This window comes from Melospiza melodia, chromosome 10, assembly GCF_035770615.1.
Source record: "Melospiza melodia melodia isolate bMelMel2 chromosome 10, bMelMel2.pri, whole genome shotgun sequence".
NCBI classification, from domain to species: domain Eukaryota; kingdom Metazoa; phylum Chordata; class Aves; order Passeriformes; family Passerellidae; genus Melospiza; species Melospiza melodia.
In genome coordinates this window covers 14,162,951-14,173,603 of record NC_086203.1, presented here as the reverse complement: position 1 = coordinate 14,173,603, position 10,653 = coordinate 14,162,951, and the positions used below count along the sequence as shown (strand labels likewise).

The following is a 10,653-nucleotide window of genomic DNA, read 5'->3' as shown; positions in this document are numbered from 1 at the left end:
ATGAGAAGCTCTCAGCAGTGGGATGTGACCTAAAGTGAAGTTACAGCACCAAAGTAAAGCCCCATTAGTGAGACAGAGAATGAAGGGAAAATGTTCTCAAAATGGAGCACAAGAGTAGCAGAGGCAGGAGAACAAGCAGGAGAAAGAAGCCAAGGGATGAAGGACACAACAAATGGGTGGGTGCTCTCTTCAGAAATACACAGCAATTACACTTGCACAACATTTCCCTATGGAAATGGAAGCAGCTCAAATCCACTCCTCAAAATTACCAATTATTTTGGAAGTGGAATGGGCTTTACTATAAAACTCTCATCACTTCTAAACAGAGCTTGAAAGAATTTTATAAACCAAGTAAATGGGATTGTCATCATTTTACAGTTTGTGACTCCAGGACACAGTGACCTGAGAATTCTTGGTCAAGATAAACATGGGAACAAGTTTGGAATCTTTGGCCACCAGTATGGTAAAAATAGGCAAGGACAGCTCATCATAAAACCACTGTAGTTAGTTTATTCTCTAAAATATATTTGAGCAAATAATTATTTTTTGTAGGTTTACATTGGAAATGAATATACTTTGAGAAGGCCATGGGATTGAGAGTGGAATAATAGTTTTGCTAAGTGTTACCAGACTCAGAAATCTTATTAAATAGTGTATATATCACATATATAAAAAATAAATACTGTGAGAGCTTTCACAGCAAGTCCCTGATGAGAATTGCTATGAGGGAGATCTGCTAAGCCAAGCCAGTAACATTTCTGCTAGGCAATGGGATCTGGGGGATGCACAGCAGCATTCTCATTTCTCCTGTTCTCCACACACAGATGACTTCTACTCACAGATAAATTCAAGAGTGAACCAGCTGCAACTTTCTAAGACTGCAGAGATGCCCCATCAGAATTTTGCAAACATTTCAGAGAGGAAACTGCTTATAGTACAGCAAAACCCTGAATATGATGTTTTCAGTAACCCAACCAGAGATCTGAATATAAGGTGTGAATGTTGAAACTACAAGAGGGAAAGATATCTTAGCAATTCCAGAACCACAGTGCTATGTGGCCTAAGAGGATTTTTGGGAGTTTAGAATTCCTCTATTAGATTTCCAAGTTCTGACTTACATTGTAGACTCGAGTATCTCACATCAGAATTTTGACAAGACTTGCTAAATCTCATTATAAATTGAAACAGAGCAGAAGACACCCTTTGGTTATCACCAAATTAATATAAAAGGTATAGATGTTGTTTTTAGTGAGTAAATGATGATGGAACTTGGAGCATCTGCCTGACCAGGTACAGGCACTTCTGGTATGATAAAAACTGTGGAGGTCTCCGAAAAAATAATGTTGTTTCCATGGAAGCTTGGGTAGATTTCTGAATTTGAAGGAATAATTAGAGGTAATGTTTTCTCTAAGCAAGGTGAAAGAGCTTTCTTAGGAAAAAAACTCAACAAAAACCATGCAAAAGCCTCAGAAAAATAAAGGCACCAAATACCTCCCAAAATGAGATTTTCATTATTAATGCCCATGTGTTGAGGTTATTAGAATCTCTGAGACCCCAAAAATGTTGAGTTCACACTATCTACCCTTCTCCACTTTCCAATTCAATTTAATAGAGATCCCTCCATAACAAAGCTACAAATCACTCAACTCTGACCCAAAAAGGAGTTACTGTGTGACTGCTTGGTTTCTATTTGCCTGTGACAAAGTGAATTTCACTCAGCTAATTCACTCTCACAGTGACACTACAGAGTGTGGTTGATGTAATTTCTGAATTTCGATTCTGAAATACCCATCATGCTTGCAATTACTGCAAAACCCCTCAGAACACTAAAAGAAAATACCTATCAGAACTAGGAAACAGAATGTTAACATTTTTCTACTAAAAATTTGTGCTTTTACTGAAAGAAATCGATGAACTTTAAAGCTCTTTCAAGTCACAGCTTTATAAACAGTTACATCACAGCAAGAAAATAAACAGTTTATCATCTGTGTCATGTGGTAATACCAGCTTTAACTGGTGGAAACTCATCTGAGAAAACATTTTCTCATTTAAGTACCATGTTTATATTCCAATGTATACAATTTTCAGAAAAGTCTACAGGCAGAAAAATAGTAAAATTATGAGTAAATGCTATCAAAATAATTTCACACAATATTTCTGATAACTTTCTGCATGAAGCAGTTTGCAGAGAACAAGTCTGCTCACTGTGGGTTTGCAGACCAATGCATTTTCTTGTCTTCTGGAAGGTTCCTCAGGAAGCTTCAAAATCTCTCCTTAGTTGGAAGTGTAACCCCAGGGAGTGAGGGGTTACACCCAACCAACCAATGTCAAAACAACAAAGAACTTGAGGTACCAACATCTGATACAACTTCTACACCACCTCTCCTCACTGAAGTCATGGATCAGGTTTTGGAAGCCCAAACCTCAGGTCAAATCAGTGCCCTAAGGGGTCAGAACCACACCATGGCCACCTTGTAGCACATCCCAACCACAGAGGTGAAGCCAACCCTCTGGAAATAGTGAATGTTTTTAAAGACATTTCTTTTAAAGCTGGTTTTGGCTGCAGGAAGCATTTAGAGGTTTAGTGAACTGTGTAACCAACCCTCACCTGGAAGAAGCCCTGCATAACAGTCTCACTGTCTTCTTGTAAAGTGAAAAAGGTACAAACATCCATGTAAAAAGATTTATAATAACATGTTGGACTTGCTCAGCAGACACACATTTCTGTTTCCTAATGAACAAATGAGATCCCTGCTTTTATTGCATCTTTAGTAACATGACCCCTCTCTTACAGTTAGTTCCCATTGAATCCCAAACTCTGTTTCAAGGCTTTAATTTTACTTCTCTTGGCAGACTGAAGACCATTTTAAATGGGGAAAAAACAGCAGACGTGAAATAAGAGCTCTGATTTAAAGATGTCAACAACCGCTGTTCAGTCTCAAGGTCCCAAAGTATTGTGGAAAAATGTTGGAACACTTTTTCCATCTAAAAGTAGCGAAGACGTCACTTAAAAGCCTCTAAAATGTATTAAACAGAGCTCCTTTTCCACATTAAGAAACAATCATATGATCAAAATGAACCTAGCTTTTTATTTTCCCAATAAATTAACACCCTACTCCTGAGTTTTAGACCACTTCAGGTACCAAGAAGCTATGTTCAAATGCCTGCAAGTACAATTTGAACAATTTTGTTACAACTGCTATAATGAAATTCAATGGAAATATGATGTTTAATGTTCCCAATAACCAGGTTACAAAGTCTCATTACAGATGCAATGTTCCTTGCTAACAGACACCCTGTTCTACATTAAAATTCCATCAGGAGAGATCCATAAAGACACAGCACTGCTCTGTTATTTTCAATTTAAGAAGTGAAAAGCGAACATCAAGCAGACCTTTTTATAAAAATCTTCCATTCTACATGATGCAAGAGTTACTGGGTCACTAAATTACCTTTAAGAACACATTCTGCACCATTGTGTGTCTCTGAAAGAATTTACAGACTTGAGTACTGCATAGAACATTTTGACCACACCAGAAACCAATGAACAATAAATTATCATCCCTTTTATGATATGAAATACTCCAGTTAGTAAAGCAAAAGTAAACCAATAGATTTACTATCTCTATTTTGTCAACTTTTTCACTCAGTAAATGTGCTTCTCTCAACTGGATAATGTTTGATCAGTTTTAAAAGGATCCCAGAATATTCTAAGCTGGAAGGGATCCATTGGGATCCTTGATCCAACCCCTGCACAGACACCCAACAATCCCACCCTGTGCCTGGGAGTGTTGTCCAGACATTCCTGGAGCTCTGGCAGCCTTGGGGCAGTGCCCTTTCCCTGGGGAGCCTGGGCAGTGCCCAGCATCCACATTCCTGATTCCTGAACCTTCCTGATACCAACCTGAACCTTCCTGATTCCTGAACCTTCCTGATACCAGCCTAAACCTTCCTGATTCCTGAACCTTCCTGATTCCTGAACCTTCCTGATACCAGCCTGAACCTTCCTGATACCAGCCTGAACCTCCCCTGACACAGCTCCAGCCACTCCCTTGGGAACGGCAGAAAAAAGCCAAACTGCCTCAGGGTGAATCTCTAAATGAAACATCTGTCCCAAAACCACAGCTTTACTTTGCCTCAAGGAAAATGGAAGCGAAGGAAGCCCAGAAACAGCAATGCCCTTTCTCAGCAGAAATGCCACTGTCCAAGCTGGGGACTGGCCTAGCTGGGCTCTGACCTGGCTAGGACAGTTCTGCTTATGCATTTCCCATAGAGCCAGCCTCATCCTGCCTAACTGCTGCTGCACAGAATCCTCCACATTTCCATAAGTATTCCCTGACTTTATCAGCCTGTGAACAGTTCATAAAGTTTCCCAACACACAATCTGGTCATTGCTCTGGGGTTCCTTGGAGCAGCACACAACTGCCTCTGCTCTGCAGTCACGTCTGGTAAAAATTCCCACAGTGGGGTGTGGCAGGGTAATACAGGCTAATAAGGGGAATAATGATAATAACAATAATAATAATAATACAGGATACAGAGGGGAATCTCATTTGAACAGAGAGATAGATGGGCTGAAGGCTGAGGGCAACTTCACCTGAACATTGGTGAATAAGCTCACACAAACCATCCCATTTCAGCCCCTCAACTAAAACCAGCAGCAGAGTTTTAGCTGTATTTCCCACAGGTCTGTCCTTCATGGATGCTTCTCTGTGGGAATCCAGAGTGTTACCTCCAAATCAACTGTCCTGGTGACTAAAATCAGCAATTTTCACTTATTTTTATTTGGGAGTTCTATGGGTAATAAGGTTTATCTGGGGCAGCGACTTCAAAGCTCTGTATTCAGGAACTGCAATTTTTTCAGCTGGGGAAATGTTGTGCATAACAATTAATTTGAAGACCATGTTAATGTCAAGGAAAAGGAACAATGTCTCTTCCTCAGACTGCAGCTTCCTTCATAAACCTTTCTTTTCTACAAGAGCATAAATTCTGCAGAGCTACTCTGGCTATTAGGAGCAAGGCAGTTGGGGGGAATGCCTGATTATTTATAAAGTCCAATAACCTTAGGCTGGACTCAAAACATCACCTGGTGCTTGGGAGGTACAGAGGCTGTGCTCTGAAGAGTTCTCCCATAAAGGCAGTGATATCCCTGCCCAGGGCTCCATGTCCATTCCTGTGGCTTTGCCAAACAAACATTCCCTGTAGCCTCTACAAGTGAGCAAATACTCAAGAGTTGAGAGAATCCCCCCCACAATATCCTTCCAGTCTGCCTGAGCCATCCTGGCTCCATTCAATAAATAGTCTTTTCCCCCCAAGGATTTAAGGATTAAAGTAAATTAAAGCATTCAGAGTTGGATTATTTAAAAGGTTCATTTAAAAACCATTTACCTTGTAATTTCTTCCCTAATAGTCTGTTATGTAAGGAACTTCCTACAGCCACTAAGTAAACAATTACTGTAGTTTGGTAGAATTTCCATTTGTTTGGTGTTTAATTCTTTGTGCAGGATGCAGATTTCCACACAGCTACTGAATGCAAAATTCTGATTCATTACTTGTGTTTTAGGCTGTTATTTATATTAATGTAACTTTGATAAAGTGAGTTATTCAGACCAGCTCATAAAACACTGTTTCCTACAATGCACTTTGAAGCAGTTCTGTTAATTCAGTGAAAATAATTTTCATTCCAAGTGTGCAGTATTATGAATACATACACAGAAATCTGTAGGTTTTCCATGCAATATTACTGAAACAAATCTATGTTTCTCTGTGAGAATTTTTCATATGATAGTAATGCATAAAAGCTGACTTATTTTTTCCACAAGACAGATATTTTTCTCAAAGGAGTAATACTGAACACAGCTGTGGAAATATTAGATCTTCAACAACACTATCAACAAAGACAAGAATCTTCTAAGTGAGTTATGTAATGGTATTTTTAAAGGATTAAAATTAGGAAAAAGGATTAAAACACACTTATTTTTTTCACAGCAATTTCTCCAAACCCCTGAAAGTTGGCTATGCATATCTCTCATCCTCATCCTCTGGCCTCACAAATTCTGTTCCTTAAAAACTGACAGGGAACAGCCCTTGAGAACATTTTGTGGTTCTCACCCCCTTTTCACTGACAGTTCTATATAAACATCTATGGCTTCCCTCTAATGCAGGATGGCTCTGGACTTACTCAGGTTATTCCCTACAAGTCTTCCAGGGAAAACTCTCCCTTTTCCAGCTCACTTTGGCTCTCATTACAAAGAACTCAGGAAGCAAGACTTTTCCTCTTTCAATTAGACCAATTATTTTTTGGGTCTATATGAAACATTAAAATCCACTTCACTTTCTTGCACATTTCAGCTGAACTATAAATGTTTCATGAAGTATTTCCTTCTATTTTGAACCTGCCACCCACTGATTTCTTTAGTGTTGGTCTAGTTTCAGCATTGGAAACATCAAATAATTACTTGACAACATATGGGTCCAAATTAATCTGCATTGCCTGTATTCTGTATTTGTTTTGAAGGCGATTTTGAGAGCCTCTGGTAAAACCTTAAATGACAGAAACAGTGATTAATTCCCATTTTAGCTGAATTTAATTCTTTCCAACCCGAGCAAAGAACATTCTCTGGTTTTATGTGAGGAGATGTACATCTTATGCATTAATTGGAAAAAATAGAAATTCTAACAACCATGAAGCAAAAGTATAGTCACAGTATGAATTAAATGCTGAGAAATGCCCATGGCAGGAGGTTGGAACTAGATAATTTTTAAGATGCTTTCAAGCCCAAACCATTCTATGATTCTATGAAATTGCCTGTTAAACAAAATAAAAGTTATTCATTAAAATGTTACTTTCTAAAGTCAAGGCTCCTTTGTTCTGCTGTGGTAAAACCAAATGGAAATCATCCTTTGTGGAACACAAGTGTTCAAGAAGAAAATAATACTGTCTACTTTACAAATTGCTCTACAAAAGGATCTCTTTTTCCATACCACAAGCTAATATGCAATTATGACATATGTTTTCTTTCAATTTACATAAATATTTCCACTGAGTGGTAAAAGGAGCTTCTGTCATCCGGTGGATTTCTGTCTCTGACAAAAAGCAGTGCAAACCCACCCAGGGAAACAAGCTTCTTAACTAACTCACTACTGTATTTGCAAAGAAGTACCTTTGGAAATAGTGTATTAGGACATCTTTATGACAACCCTTCTCTACTAGTTTCTACATGCTCTTTTGGCTTAATTTAGGAGTCTTTATCTCCCTATTTTTTCATTATTCATTAAAAAAAATATAGTGATAGGACTTATTAGTGATTTTCCCCTACAGATGGAAGAGGAAAATATGAATGCTAAAAATCAACAAAACACTTTATGGTATAGAAACAATTAAAGCAAATTTAATTGCCTTTTAAAAAATTACCACTGAAACATAATATAGATTACATGTTACCTACAATTTAAAAGTAAATTATGAGAAAGTAAGACTAAAACTGCACCAGCAGCAGTCATTAGCTAAAAGTAAATCAGACTTTTTCAGAAGGCTCCTAATTTCTTGGGAGTATTTAGAACTAGACCCAACCCTTCATGACAGATTTACTGCTTTTGTGTTGATGAGAAACAAATGAAGCCCTCCCAGAAAATTCCCACGGATGAAAACACACATCTGAACACAGGCTGAGCTAATTAATGTGACAGGGAAATCACTTCTTGAATGAGAGTGTACCTTCCTTATTATTAGTAATGATACTAATGATCAGAAACGAAATAAATGCTTTCATTTCTGCTATTCCAAAGTGAAAAACTGTGTGCTTCAAAACTTGCAAACAAATTGACTTTGGAGACCTTCCTAGAGACCTTGTTACTCTTTCCATCTACAAAACAGATGTGCTCAAACTACATGCAAATATTTACAGACCTGGGTTCTTCATTAGACAAAGAAGTGCAAATTGTAGTTAATTACTGTCTCAGGAATGTGATATTCACTGCTTCCACTTCTAGCAGTCAATCACAAACTGAGTCAAAGTCTTCTTCTTTTGGGCCTTTGGATTTTTAATTAATATATATTACTTTTGTTAACAAGTAAAGTTCAGAAAAACTACTTCCAAATTAAACTATATTCTCTTTTCACTCTAACATGCTTTAAATTAATTTTTTTTTCTGGATTAGATGGTAACATTTATTTTTTCTTAAAACTAACAACTCACAGGAAGTTGATGACAGTCCCCATTTTAAGAATTGTTTTTATGGTCTGAACAATAGGAATCTACCAAAGGCTGTCTAAGAACATGAAATCATTTACATTCCATATCATCCATCCTCTTTGGTAAAACCTAAGGGAAAATTGAGCATTTGAGGTGATCAAGATTTGGGGTTTAAGGCATTGTTGAACTTTGGCAGAGTAAATGCTCGATACCCTGTGAGGAAATGTTGCTCTCGGTCCAGCTTGTATTCCGGAACAGAAAATTTTCCTTTAGAACTCATTGTTGGAGTGATTCAGTGGTTTGGCACTGGTTGCAGAGTTTTTGATTTTAACTACTGTTTGATTTTCCGTGAAAGAACGTCTGCTGTTTTCAATGTCTCTAAGGCAGATAAATACCCATATTCCATAAAAATGCCATGTCACATTATCCAAAGCTGTGAGCAGCATCACAAGCACGACTGACAATTGGCATATACTGACACCCAAACTCATTTCAATGACCTTCAGTGATCAGACAAAGCAGTTTCCTGATCCAGTTTTGGGCATAAACCTTTCCACAGGACCAAGAAGAAGAGCATCAAGGTGGAAATAAGCCAGGTGGGAGCTTCTGAAATTGGCATTCCTACACTGAGGGATTTGTATTAATCTGTAGCCTGAGACAGAACAAAGTTAAGTGCTGCTCCAGAGGCAACAGAAACTGTCTGCAAGGTGAAAAACCCTTCAGGTGATGTTTTGCCTTTCCAGTCATTCCAGGTCAGCCCATCCTTGCATCCATGAAAGCCACGAGGAGCCTGACAGCCCCATGGATGTACAGACATGTACACGTGACTTTACGGCTCTTTTTGTACACAAGCTCTCAATATTGCAAGTTATGACCCGCCCTGCAATATTGCTGTGTTGCTAACAAACAAAACATCAGGGACTGAGGACTTTTACTGCAAAGGAAACTGTAGTTTTGATGTAGTTTTTAAGTCAGCTGCCAACAACATGCTAAAAGCTATTAACAAGCAAAAGTTGTTTTATCATCATGTGTGATGATAAAATAGGATTTTTACTATATTTATATATAGATACTGAAGAATCAAACTGTATTACAAGAAGCTGAAGGGCAGATTTTGTATACTCAGCTGGGTAAATGGTGTAGTCCAGCCTGAGAGGAGCCAGAATTCAGCTAAAACCAAAATATGTGACCACACCGCACATGGAGCGGTTGTGAGCACGAAATGAATATGTCATGTTATTAAAATGTGATGGGCAGGCTCCAAGGCAGCTTTGTGCAGTTGATGTTAGATTCATCACATTATGTAAACCACATTTATAAACAGTGCTAGAAAATGAAAAAGTACTTAGTTTGCTTTAGGATAACAAATGTATACAGGACTGGCTTAAAACAGATTGCAATGGAAGCATTAACCACATGTGGCAGCATATGTTTGCTCTCTCAGACATATCAAGTAATACAAAATACAGTCATTTTCAAAAAGAAATGAAAGGTAGCAGTTTGTATCACTGATGAGATAATTTCAAATAGAAAACACCATCCAAATTCTTTTTCATCTGCATATTTCACCATCGTGAGACAGTATTCTGAACCACATATGTGTTGGATATACTTCTATTCTTTGCTCAAAAATCAATCCCCATTACTCATAAACGTTACATAAGTATTTTAAGGCAAAACAGAATTCTAATTTTCAACCAATTGTCTCGTTGGTGGAAAAAGAAATCGCTGAAAAGTTCTGAGCAAACAGTCTGACCTTATATAATCTATTTGTTATTTAAACACATAATCTTTCTTTGGAAAACAGACCAACATTTGCTTGCAAAGAAAATACTCTCAGACTACTAGCTTAAGTATCTCTCTTCATTAAGCCCCCAACAACATGTATTGAAAACCCAAGACATTGAAAATGTGCTGCAAATGTTTAAATGAACAGGCTCATAAAGTGGATTGAGAACCACTGGTTGAGTTTTAAGTACTGCTGTCAAGAGTAACATCTGAAGTTGAGAGTTGAGCAGCCAAGAGACCTGAGAAGGTGATTTCTGGGCATTTTATCCTAGATTGCAATTGTATTCACACCAAAATACTGGATCCATGTCTTGAGATATTAAACAGTTGCATTATAAGACCAGCATGTGAGCTATATTTATTTCTTCTCTACTAATACTATATACTGGACAGAAATGATGGATAATCCACTTTAAGGTAAGACTGCTCTATTTTTTCCCAGATACTACCACTTTGTGTGCCACCTTTATTATGTAACTGGCTAGGACAAACTTTATACACAGAGGAATGTGTTCCTACCAACAGAAGCAACTAAAAAGAGAAAATAATAATAAAAACCCTGAGCATTCATCCAAAATTGAGATGTTACTAAACCTCAAAAATAGTTTGCTGCAAAACCAGGGTGAGCTGAAACTGCTGATTCAACACTTTGCTACTGAATGAAGTGAAA

At 37.8% G+C, this 10,653-nt stretch overlaps 1 protein-coding gene across 1 annotated transcript in view; it reads right to left on the bottom strand.

Moving 5' to 3' along the window:
- CENPP (centromere protein P) overlaps positions 1-10,653 on the bottom strand; it is a 114,457-nt gene that overhangs the window by 33,967 nt on the left and 69,837 nt on the right. The window lies entirely within an intron of this gene.